The sequence below is a fragment of the Chlorocebus sabaeus genome, chromosome 22, assembly GCF_047675955.1.
Source record: "Chlorocebus sabaeus isolate Y175 chromosome 22, mChlSab1.0.hap1, whole genome shotgun sequence".
Classification (NCBI taxonomy): Eukaryota; Metazoa; Chordata; class Mammalia; order Primates; family Cercopithecidae; genus Chlorocebus; species Chlorocebus sabaeus.
The window spans coordinates 88,211,156-88,223,512 of record NC_132925.1 but is presented as its reverse complement, the minus strand read 5'-3'; the positions used below and the strand labels follow the sequence as shown (position 1 = coordinate 88,223,512).

The 12,357-nt window shown below is 44.4% G+C and overlaps 1 protein-coding gene and 1 non-coding gene across 4 annotated transcripts in view; one reads left to right on the top strand and one right to left on the bottom strand.

The window, feature by feature from the left end:
* The window catches only part of RAD54L2 (RAD54 like 2), a 129,691-nt gene that overhangs the window by 69,312 nt on the left and 48,022 nt on the right, over window positions 1-12,357 (top strand). The gene's annotated exons all lie outside the window — the stretch shown is intronic.
* LOC119626077 (U6atac minor spliceosomal RNA) lies at window positions 8,249-8,380 on the bottom strand. The gene has a single exon (XR_005242268.1). It is a non-coding gene; the product is annotated as a U6atac minor spliceosomal RNA (small nuclear RNA).

Here is a 12,357-nt window from a genome sequence, read left to right as displayed (position 1 = left end):
TTGAAATTAATTTCTTGTTAGGTATGTACCTGGTAGTTAAAAGTCAGCTTGGAGTGAAAGTTGCTTGAAAAGCTGTGTAGCCCCATGAGTATCAAAGAGACCAGTGGGCATTAGGAAAGCAATAACAGTGTGTGAGAGCAGCAGGGGAAAGAGATACATTCATCCAGTCATTCAATAATAATTATTGAGCACCTGTTCTTTGCCAGGCATTGTCGTGGGCATTGGGAATGGGGAACAAAAATGCCTCTCCTCATGGGATTTTCATTTTAGTAGGGAGAGATAGATGGTAAACAAGTATATAAACAATATATCAGAAGGTATAAGTGTTATGAAGAAAGGGAGAGTAGGTAAAGTCTGGGGTGGTGCTTCTTTTTTTGAGACGGAGTCTCGCTTTGTCGCCCAGGCTGGAGTGCAGTGGCCGGATCTTGGCTCACAGCAAACTCCGCCTCCTGGGTTCACGCCATTCTCCTGCCTCAGCCTCCCCAGTAGCTGGGACTACAGGCGCCCGCCACCTCGCCCGGCTAGTTTTTTGTATTTTTTAGTAGAGACGGGGTTTCACTGTGTTAGCCAGGATGGTCTTGATCTCCTGACCTCGTGATCCACCCGTCTCGGCCTCCCAAAGTGCTGGGATTACAGGCTTGAGCCACCGCGCCCGGCCGGTGCTTATTTTTTAGAGACAGAGCTCACTGTAGCCTTGAACTGCTGGGCTGAAAGGATCCACCTGCCTTAGCCTCCAAGTAGCTAGGACTACAGGTGCATACCACCACTCCAGCAATTTTTAAAAAACTTCTTGTAGAGAAGCTGAGACTAGTGGCTTATGCCTGTAATCCAAGCACTTTGGGACACTGAGGCAGGAGGATCACTTGAGGTCAGGAGTTTGAGACCAGCCTAGGCAACAGAGTGAGACCTCATTACTACTACTACAAAAAAAAAAAAAAGCCGGGCATGATGTCAAGCACTTGTAGTCCCAGTTGCTTAGGAGGCTGAGGTGGGAGGATCACTTGAGCCAGAGGTTGAGGCTGTAGTGAGTCAACTTTGTGCCAGTGCACTCCAGCCTGGGTGACAGAGTGAGACTTTGTTTCAAAAAATAAATAAATAGGCTGGATACAATGGCTCATGCCTGTAATCCCAGCACTTTGGGAGGCCGAGGCAGGTAGATCACTTGAAGTTGGGAGTTTGAGACCAGCGTGGCCAACAAGGTGAAACCCCGTCTCTACTAAAAAATACAAAAATTAGCTGAACATGGTGGTAGGTACCTGTAATCCCAGCTACTCGGGAGGCTGAGGCGGGAGAACTGCTTGAACCTGGGAGTGGAGATTGCAGTGAGCCAAGATTGTGCTGTTGCACTCCAGCTTGGGTGACAGAATGAGACTCTGCCTCTAAATAAATAAATAAATAAATAAATAAATAAATAAATAAATAAGTAAGTAAATGGGGATCTCCAAGCCTACTGTGGCTTAGAAGGCTGCCTGAAAAATAAATGAATGAATGAATGAATGAATAAATAAATAAATAAATAAATAAATAAATAAATAAATAAATAATTTTGGGGGTAGAGGTGGGGTCTTGCTCTATTGTCCAGGCTAGTCTTGAACTCCTGGCCTTGAGTAGTACTCCCACCTCAGCCTTCCAAGTGATGGGATTACAGATATGAGCCACTGCACCTGGGAGAAGTAAGTGGGCTACTCAGGTGGTTGTCTAGGGAAAAAATATTGTAGACAAGTGGAATAGCAAGAGCTGTTGGAGAGTTTGGGCAGAGGAGTGACACAATCTGACTTTTAGAAGATCATTCTGATGGCCGGGGGCCCCCGGTGGCTCAAGCCTGTAATCCCAGCACTTTGGGAGGCCGAGACGGGCAGATCACGAGGTCAGGAGATCGAGACCATCCTGGCTAACACGGTGAAACCCCATCTCTACTAAAAAAAAAATACAAAAAACTAGCCGGGCGAGGTGGCGGGCGCCTGTAGTCCCAGCTATTCGGGAGGCTGAGGCAGGAGAATGGCGTGAACCTGGGAGGCGGAGCTTGCAGTGAGCTGAGATCCGGCCACTGCACTCCAGCCTGGGCGACAGAGCGAGACTCCGTCTCAAAAAAAAAAAAAAAAAAGATCATTCTCGCCGATATGGAGGTAATTGCCTGTATGGGGGATAAGGGATCAAGCTGGGAGACCAGCTAGGAAGATAATTGCAGAAATCTAAGCAGGAGGTGATGATAGCTTGGTGGAGGTGGTGAAAGTAGTTGGATTCTGGATATGTTTTGAAGATAGAGCTAACTGGATTTGTTAGTCAAATGGATATAGATTGTATGAGAGAAATTAAGGATGAATTCCATGGTACTTGGACTGATAAACTGGAAGATGCCATTCTCTGAGCTTGGGAAGATTGTTGGGGAGGTACAGACAGGGAGCAGATAGGAGTTTGGTTTTGGAATCCATCGTTTAGGTTTGTAATCCATCTGGAATTGATTTTTGTGTGATGTGAGATAGGGGTCGAGGTTCATCCCCCTTTGCCCCAGTATGATTATCTAATTGATCCAGCACTCTGCATTGCATTTTTGTTGTACCCTTTGTTGTAAACCAAGGTATAGTACATGTGTGGATCTGAACTCTCTATTTTGTTCCCACATAGCTTTCAGGGAAATGGGAGTAGAGGGGAGGTAGTGCAGTGTGGTGAGTTAGAGCATGGACTTTGTAGACAAATCAACCACTTGGAATCAAACCTTATCTTTACCCCTTAGGGCTTTGTGCAGTAAATGTCCTCATCTGTAAAATGGGAACAATTAGAGCATGATCTCCTTAATAGGGTTGTTTGATGACTGAATTAGTTTATGTTGTAAGGTGACTAAATAGCTGAAGAAGGATAATAAGCATTGCTGATGGGCTGGACCCAGTGCTCCTGCAGGAGTGACTGGAGTAGTTGTTGGATGGCCTTAGACATGAGTGGGAATACAACGGAATTCCTCTCTAGAAGGGCTCATCACAGACTTGGGACTGGGGCTGTAGGCAATAGTTTGTTCTGCCAACCTTCCTGAAGGGAAATTGGTTAACTCTTCTTTGAATTGTTATCTTCTGAAGTCTTCCAGTGGTCTTCTTTTTTCTTTTTCTTTTCTTTTTTTTCTTTTTTCTTTTTTTTTCTCTTTTTTGGAGTCTCACTCTGTCGCCCAGGCGACAGTGGTGTGATCTCGGTCCACTGCAATCTCTGCCTCCCAGGTTCAAGTGATTCTTCCTGCCTAAGCCTCCCAAGTAGCTGGGATTACAGATGTGAACTACCATACCTGGCTAATTTTTTTTTTTTTTTTGAGACTGAGTCTTGATCCATCGCCCAGGCTGCAGTGCAGTGGTGCGATCTCTGCTCACTGCAACCTCTGCCTCCTGGGTTCAAGTGATTCTCCTGCCTCAACCTCCCGAGTAGCTGAGATTACAGGCCCCCACCACCATGCCCAGCTAATTTTGTATTTTTAGTAGAGATGGGATTTCACCATGTTGGCCAGGCTGGTCTGAAACTCCTGACTTCAAGTGATCCACCCACCTCAGCCTCCCAAAGTGCTGAGATTCGAGGTGTGAGCCACTGCACCTGGCCTTCCAGTGGCTTTTGATACAATTAAGATTACAGAAACAGGATGTATTTGCTTGAATTTGAGGTTTTTTTTTTTTTTTTGAGACAGAGTTTCACTCTTGTTGCCCAGGTTGGAATGCAGTGGCGTGATCTTGGCTCAGTGTAGCCTCCACCTCCCAGCTTTCAGCGATTCTCCTGCCTCAGCCTCCTGAGTAGCTGGGATTACAGGTGCCCACCACGACACCTGGCTAATTTTGTAGTTTTAGTAGAGACAGGATTTCACTATGTTGACTGGGCTGGTCTCGAACTCCTGACCTCAAGTGACCCACCCGCCTCGGCCTCCCAAGTTCTGGGATTACAGGCGTGGGTCACTGCACCTGGCCTGAATTTTGTGTATTTTAAATACATCTAGTTTTGAATGTAGTTTCTCAAACAGTAATTATAATTAAAGACAGCAGCAGCCATTGCCTTTCTCTCTGCAGCTTTACTGATAGGCATGCAGTGTGGCAATGTTGGGCACACTGTAATAAAGTGAAAGGAACCTAGAGAAGGCTTTCTGGAGGAATAACCATTAAACTGAAACCTGAGAACATGAATTAAAATTAAGTCATTCGTAACTGTTGGATTAAGAGGTGGGGAAAGAAGGAGACAGCATCAGCAAAGGCCCAGAGACCTGTGAGAGCACTGCGATTTTGAGACTGAAGACCACTGGGCAGAAGCTGTGTGGGTAGAGGTGGTTGGAGGGAGGTAGTAGGTGGTCAGAGAGAAGGCAAGAGGTGAGCAATCAAAAGAACCCTTAAACATTTTAGATTTTTATCCTAAGCGCAAAAGGGATAGGTGTAGTGTCTTAAAAGGTCCTGGGTAGGTGAAGACTCACATGGTCAAATTCAGAAAGCTCACACTCCCTGCATTGTGGGTTGGAGAGGAAACAAGTTAGGAGGCAGGGAGACTATGTGGAGGTTGGTGTAGGAATCCAGACCAGGTAGTAGCAATGGTACAGAGAGGAGTAGCCTGAGATACTTAGGTATACTCTTTAGGTACAAAATCCATAATGGACATGAGAAAAGGCAAGGATGACATTTTATTTTTCTTGATGGTGACATTGTGGAGTGTAGGATCTTGAGAGAGCCACTGCTCTAAAAATGCCCTTCTAGCTTAGAGACTTTGTACTGTGTTCTTCTTTTCTTTGTTCTTTTTCTTTTCTTCTTTTCATTGTTCCTTTCTTTTCACCCATCAGGAAGCAATGTTACACCATGGTCCCAGATAAATACATATTTTCTTTGAATTTTCTATCACCCTATGGAAAAAGTTTATTTTTTAAAATGTTTGTATGTGTGTATGTATGTATGTATTTTGAGACAGAGTCTTGCTGTGTCCCTCAGTCTGGAGTGCAGTGGTGCAATCTCGGCTCGCTGCAGCCTCCACTTCTCAGGTTCACGCTATTCTCCGGCCTCACTCTCCTAAGTAGATGGTGTTACAGGCGCCTGCCACACATCTGGCTAATTTTTGTATTTTTAGTGGAAACGGGGTTTCATCACGTTGGCCAGGCTGGTCTCAAACTGCTGACCTCAGGTGATCCCCCCACCTTGGCCTTCCAAAGTGCTGGGATTACAGGCATGAGCCACCGCGCCTAGCCTATTGTTTTATTTATTATTATTATTTATTATTATTATTTTGAGACAGAATGTAGCTTCGTTGCACAGGCTGGAGTACAGTGGCACGATCTCAGCTCACTGCAACCTCCGCCTCCCAGGTTCAGGAGATTCTCCTGCCTCAGCCTTCCGAGTAGCTGGGATTACAGGTGCCCACCACCTCGCCCGGCTAGTTTTTTGTATTTTTAGTAGAAATGGGGTTTCACCATGTTGGCTAGGCTGGTCTCAAGTGATCTGCCTGCTTTGCCCTCCCAAAGTGCTGGGATTACAGGTGTGAGCCACTGCGCCCAGCCTGTTTTATTTTTTAAATGTCCAGTCAGAAAAGGCTTTACCTGCCTTCTCTGACCAGAGTTTACTCTCCAGCTTTTTGCATTCACAGTGTTAAGATTTAGGGTTTCAACTAATGAGATAGTTCACAAGGCTCATTACATGCATTAGTTTATTATTTTGCCAAGGCATGGCTTTAAATGATGCTTGCTTTATCCTTTCTCTTAGGCTGGGGTGTGGGAACTGGTAACTTGGCCCTGCCCTCCACAGCATATGCTCTTCAACCTACTCTATTCTCTACTCCCGAATCAGCAATTCTTATCATCATTAGGGTTCTGAAGGGATCATGTAAAATTTTCGGTTATACTTAAGTGCGTTTTGTGGAGGAAATTTTGGGCTATAGCAATATTCTTTAATTTGTGATTTTGTAAAGGTTTCTTATTTCTTCCTTGCCTCTTGTGCTTTCCCAGCATGGTGTTTGCTGTGACATCTGATGCTCTGCTTGTGAAACCCCAGTCTTCATTCAGTCCTTTTTTCCTCAACTACTGAATCATTTTGGGCATTTGTGTGTGTGTGTGTGTGTGTGTGTGTGTGTGTGTGTGTGGTTTGTAGTCTCAGTCCTTCAAAGTGTTCACCAGTCGAATGGAATAGTAAACTGAGTTCTGTTGCTTCCGCCCCCACACCCCACAGATTACTAGCATGCTTTTGTTTGTTCATAGGATCAATTTTATTGTCATCTTCTCTCTTAAGGTAATAGACATAATAGCAAAAAATGTGGAGGGATTATCACTTTAGTTTGTATACCTAAGTCCTCTCAAATAAAATAAGCAGAATGAGCTATTGTTCCTTTTTGCCCATTCCTTCTTAAAAGGGACAGTAGTTTCCTCTCCTAGTTTCTTCTCGCTTGATTTGGCCACCTCTACATGGGGCCTTAGAGGAGTTTGTGTGTTATGGAAAGATTTGTATACTATTCCATATCTCTGTCACCATTTAAAATGGATTTGGGGTAAAAAAAATTAGCCGGGCGTGGCAGCAGGTGCCTGTAGTCCCAGCTACTCCGGAGGCTGAGGCAGGAGAATGGCGTGAACCCGGGAGGCAGAGCTTGCAGTGAGCCACTGCACTCTAGCCTGGGCGACAGAGCAAGACGAGACTCCATCTCTAAATGAATGAATGAATGAGTGAATGAATGAATGAATGAATGAATGAATAAATAAATAATAAATAAAATAAATGGATTTTGGGGAGGGAGAATGGGTGTGATTCTGCACTATAATATGAGGCATTACCTGGCTAAGCCCTTAGGGAAGGATCACAATCCCCCGAGGCTACAGATTTGTTCTCATTATTATTACCTGTATCTCATTCGTTATTAAAGAATGAATCTTTGGGGCTAGACTTGGTGGCTCACGCCTGTAATCCCAGCACTTTGGGAGGCTGAGGTGGGTGGATCACTTGAGGTCAGGAGTTTGAGACCAGTCTGGCCAACATGGTGAAACCCCATTTCTACTAAGAATACAAAAATTAGCTGGGCGTGGTAGTAGGCACCTATAATCCCAGCTACTCAGGAGGCTGAAACAGGAGAATCGCTTGAACCTGGGAGGCAGAGGTTGCAGTAAGCCAGGATTATGTCACTGCACTCCAGCCTGGGCGACAAAAGTGAGGCTTCATCTCAAAAAAAAAAAAAAAAAAAAGAGAGAAAGAATTAATCTTCTTTAATAATCTCACCTTTTAGGATATAAAGATTCCTTTTGCTCCTCCAACTCTCAGCTCCCAGGCTCTCTGGAGATGCTAGGAGAGAGCTTTCTGTGTCTCCTTGAGAGAGGCCGCCAGTTGGAGCCCTTAAGAGGGGCAGGAAGCCCAGCACTGATTGATACGACCCTTATACCAGCTCTAAATCCAACACATCAGGCAACTGCAGTGTCTGGAACCATTTTATTCCTTGTAGTGCATAATATCAGGTGGAGGAATCACCGACCCTTTAGTGATTCTGAAGTTTCCAAGAATAATATGCTTAAGGCTTTAATTCTATTTTTATTTATTCCCATGTTTTATTCACACTTTGGGAAGTAAGCAAGAAAATATTGGCCGGGAGTGGTGGCTCACGCCTGTAATCCCAGCACTTTGGGAGGCCAAGGTGGGCGGATCACGAGGTCAGGAGATCCAGACCATCCTGGCTAACACGGTGAAATCCTATCTCTACTAAAAATACAAAAACTTAGCTGGGCATGGTGACAGGCGCCTTTAGTCCCAGCCACTCGGGAGGCTGAGGCAGGAGAATGGCGTGAACCTGGGAAGTAGAGTTTGCAGTGAGCCAAGGTCGCGCCACTGCACTCCAGCCTGGGCGACAGAGCAAAACTCTGTCTCAGAAAAAAAAAAAAAAAAAAAGGAAAAGAAAATATTTTATCACTTCTGTTCTCCTATTCAGATACCATTCCTTTAACAGATTTTTTTTTTTTTCCTTAGAGAGAGGAGAGACCCTTGGAGGTAAAATTGTAAGAGGAGCTCTTAAGTGGTCAGCCTATTGTCACTTGAATCCTTTGGCAGTGCCTGGAAGGAAGGGTTCAGATGGGTAACAGGGACCAAGGATTGCCTGTTGCCTTTTTTTTTTTTTTTTAATTTTTGTGAGTACGTAGCAGGTGTATATATTTATGGAGTACATGAGATGTTTTGATACATGCATACAATGTGTAATAATCACATTATGGAAGATAGGGTATCCATCCCCTCAAGCATTTACTGTTTATGTTGCAAACAATCCAATTATATTCTTTTAATTATAAAAGCTATAGTTCGATGCTTCAAAGTAGGTGGCTATGCCTTAACTGTATGTATATTGTCAGGGCGAGGGCCTCTTTCATTCTTGTCAAGGACATTGCAATCTTTGCTGTGTCTCCCCTCTCCTCCACTGCCCTTCCCTCCCCTCCCCTCCCCTCCTTTCCCGTCCCCTCCCCTCCCCTCCCCTTCCTTCTCCTCCCCTCTCCTCTTTTTTTTTTTTTTTTTTTAATTTGATTGAGTCGGAGTCCTGCTCTGTTGCCCAGGCTAGAGTGCGGTGGCGCAATCTCGGTTCATTACAACCTCGGCCTCTGGGTTTAAGCAGTTCTCTGCCTCCTGCCTCCCGAGTAGCTGGGATTACAGGTGCCTGCCACCACGCCTGGCTAATTTTTATATTTTTAGTAAAGATGAGTTTGACCATCTTGGCCAGGCTGGTCACGAACTCCTGACCTCGTGATCCACCCGCCTCGGGCTCCCAGAGTGCTGGGATTACAGGTGTGAGCCACTGTGCCCGGCCTACCTTCTCTCCTTTTATACAGCACTCTTGAATGAGCTGCAGCCACTTTCAGGTAGGACCTAGCTCTCTCTATATTCTCTGGTCCCTGGGCAGTAGAGCTTCCCATCCTTAATGTGTGGTGATGGCTACGTATAAGATTGCTTCTGGAATTCTGGGAGATGGAAGGAATGAGGGAAATCGAACTAAATATGTGATTCACCATTTATGTTTGGCATAAGGACTTTGGTTAAAGACAGATAAAATTAGTGGATCTTTTCTCATAGCTGATGGAATAATGCAGTTGAGTGATTGGAGAAAGTGGGGGAGTACTTTTAAAAATCAGCTCAAGGCCAGGTACAGTGGCTCACGCCTATAATCGCAGCACTTTGGAGGCCAAGGCAGGCGGATCACCTGAGGTCAGAAGTTTAAGACCAGCCTGGCCAACATGGCGAAACCCCATCTCTACTAAAAAAACAAAAATTAGCCGGGCATGGTGGATACTTGTAATCCCAGCTACTTGGGAAGCTGAGCAGGAGAATCACTTGAACCCAGAAAGCGGAGGTTGTGGTGAGCCGAGATTGCACCACTGCACTCCAGCCTGGGCGACAGAGCAAGACTCGGTCTCAAAACCAAACCAAACAAACAAACAAAAAAATAGAATCAGCTCAAATTTCTGAGGCAGTGATGCAGTGATGTTAGCTTTGGATATGTGAGATAACAGTGTTTTACATATTTTTAAGTGTTCTTTTTGTATTCTAGATATACTAATCCTTTGTTACTTATATTGTTAGTAATAGCTAGTCTGTGGCTTATCTTTTAACTTAGTTCATGATGGTCTTTGTTGTAAAAAAAACCAAACAAACTAATTTTATTGTAGTCAGTTTAAGCAGTCTTTTCACTTGTTTCATAGTCATTTATTTCATGAGTGAAAAAATAAGAGGACATAGGAGAGGCATACTTTAAAGATTGGAATATGATTTTCATCAGTGTCTTTAGCTTTAATTTGGATTTTAAAATTTTGGACTTTTTGAAATTTTTCTTGATACTACCCTGTCTATAAGATTTTAGTAGAACCGGGCATGTACTTTATTTTATTTATTAATTATTATTATTATTATTTTTGAGACGAGTCTCGCTCTGTTGCCCAGACTAGAGTGCAGTGGCACAATCTCGGCTCACTGCAAGCCCTGCCTCCCGGGTTCACATAACGCCATTCTCCTGCCTCAGCCTCCCGAGTAGCTGGGACTACAGGCGCCCGCCACCATGCCTGGCTAATTTTTAAATATTTTTAGTAGAGATGGGGTTTCACCATGTTAGCCAGGATGGTCTCCATCTTCTGACCCCGTGATCTGCCCACCTTGGCCTCCCAAAGTGCTGGGATTACAGGCGTGAGCCTGGCCGCAGGCATATACGTTATATGTTTTCATAACTCCGTGTTATTCAGAAATTAAACTAGAACACTTCACGTTATCATACTTAGTCTTTCTTCTTTTACTTCTAGCTGAGACGTTCCCACTTTGTGGCTGGTTTGCTGAGAACATGGTAATTCTTGCCTATGGTTGCAGTGGTGGCCAAAAATCATCATGATGCTAAGCAGAGTCAAAATTAATTCTGTCTTCAGCACAGGGATAGAATTTAAGATGGTTAAAAAGGCATGTAGGCTGGGCGTGGTGGCTCACGCCTATAATCCCAGCACTTTGGGAGGCCGAGGCAGGCGGATCATGAGATCGGGAGTTCGAGACCAGCCTGGCCAACATGGCGAAACCCCGTCTCTAGTAGAAATACAAAAATTAGCTGGACGTGGTGACGCGCACCTGTAGTCCTAGCTACTGGATGCTGAGGCAGGAGAATTGCTTGAACCTGGGAGGCGGAGGTTGCAGTGAGCTGAGATCATGCCACTGCACTCCAACCTGGGCAATAGAGTGAGACTCTGTCTAAAAAAAAAAAAAAGGCATGTAGTTGTGTTTAAGATTGATTGTTTCGTTACTAATGTTTTAGCCTTAATTCTGCTAAAGCAGTGATTCGCAACTGGGGGAGTGATTTGGCCCTGAAGGGGACATTTGACAATGTCTGGAGATATTTTTGGTTGTTACAATCAGGATGCTGCTACTGGAATCTAGTGGATAGAGGTCAGGGATGCTGCTAAACGTCCTACAGCACACAGGATAGCTTCTCCCACCACAGCGTTATCTAATCCCAAATGTTAGTAGTGCTAAGGTTGAGAAACCCTGTGTAGCCTTGCTATCTTTTAAAAATGGTCTGTAGTTGTTCCCATCCCTTGTGAGAGCTGAGTGGGAAGGCTGGCCATTTCATTTCTTCATTTTTTTTTCTTTTTTTCTCTCTCTCTCTAGAAAAAGAGTTTTGCTCTGTTGCCCAAGCTGGAGGGCAGTGGAATGATCTTAGTTCCCTGTAACCTAGATGTCTTGGCTTCCAGCAATCCTCTCATGTCAGCCTCTCAAGTAGCTAGGACTACAGGCATGTGCCACCTTGCCCGGCTAATTTTTTAATATTTTTTGTAGATACGGGCTTTTGCTGTGTTCCTCAGCCTGGTCTCAAACTCCTGACCTCAAGCGATCCTTCTGCCTCAACCTCCCAAAGCGCTGGGATTACAAACATGAGCCACCACACCTGGCTTAGGTTGTTTCTTGAGCAGTCAGAATGATCTTGGTCCCCTTGCTCTCAGATCTCTTTTTTTTAGACAAGATCTTGCTCTGTTGCCCAAGTTGGAGTACAGTGGTGCAATTATAACTCACTGCAACCTTGAACTCCTTGGCTTAAGTGAACCTCCCATCTTGGCCTTCTAGTGGCCTTCTAGTGGCTGGGAATATAGACATGTGCCACCATATCAGGCTAATTTTTTATATTTTAGTAGAGACAAGGTATCATTATGTTGTCTGGGCTGGTCTTGAACTACTGGGCTCAAGCAATCTTCCTCTCTTAGCCTTCCAAAGTTCTGGGATTACAGGCGGGAGCCACTAGCGCCTGGCCTCTAATCCCATTTTTAAAGATTTATTTAGAATCCCCAGCTGCCTTTAATATTAATGCTATAATGATTTTTTTTTTTTTGTCCCAGGGTGTAACTGTGATGAGAAATTTTTTTTTTCCCTAAAGCTGGCTTCATGACTATTTCAAAGGTGAATTACATTTTGGTTTGCATGAGTTTTTAATTAGTTTTTTATTTTATTTTATTCTATTTTATTTTATTTTTTTGTGATGGAGTTTTGCTCTTGTTGCCCAGGCTGGAGTGCAATGGCGTGATCTTGGCTTATTGGCTTATTGCACCTCCTCGGTTCAAGCAATTCTTCTGCCTCAGCCTCCCAAGTAGCTGGGATTACAGGTGCCCATGACCATGCCTGGCTAATTTTTTGTATTTTTAGTAGAGATGGGGTTTCACCATGTTGGCCAGGCTGATCTTGAACTCCTGACCTCAGGTGATCCATCCGCCTTGGTCTCCCAAAGTACTGGAATTATAGGCATAAGCCACTGCGCCCGGCCGAGTTTTTAATTTATTTAGGCCTCTTGGCAAATATATTGCCTTTGTATAACGTGAAGAATTAGAGAATGTGTAGTCCACAGAGAATATCAACATGTGATTGCAGATGATAAATAAACATATTG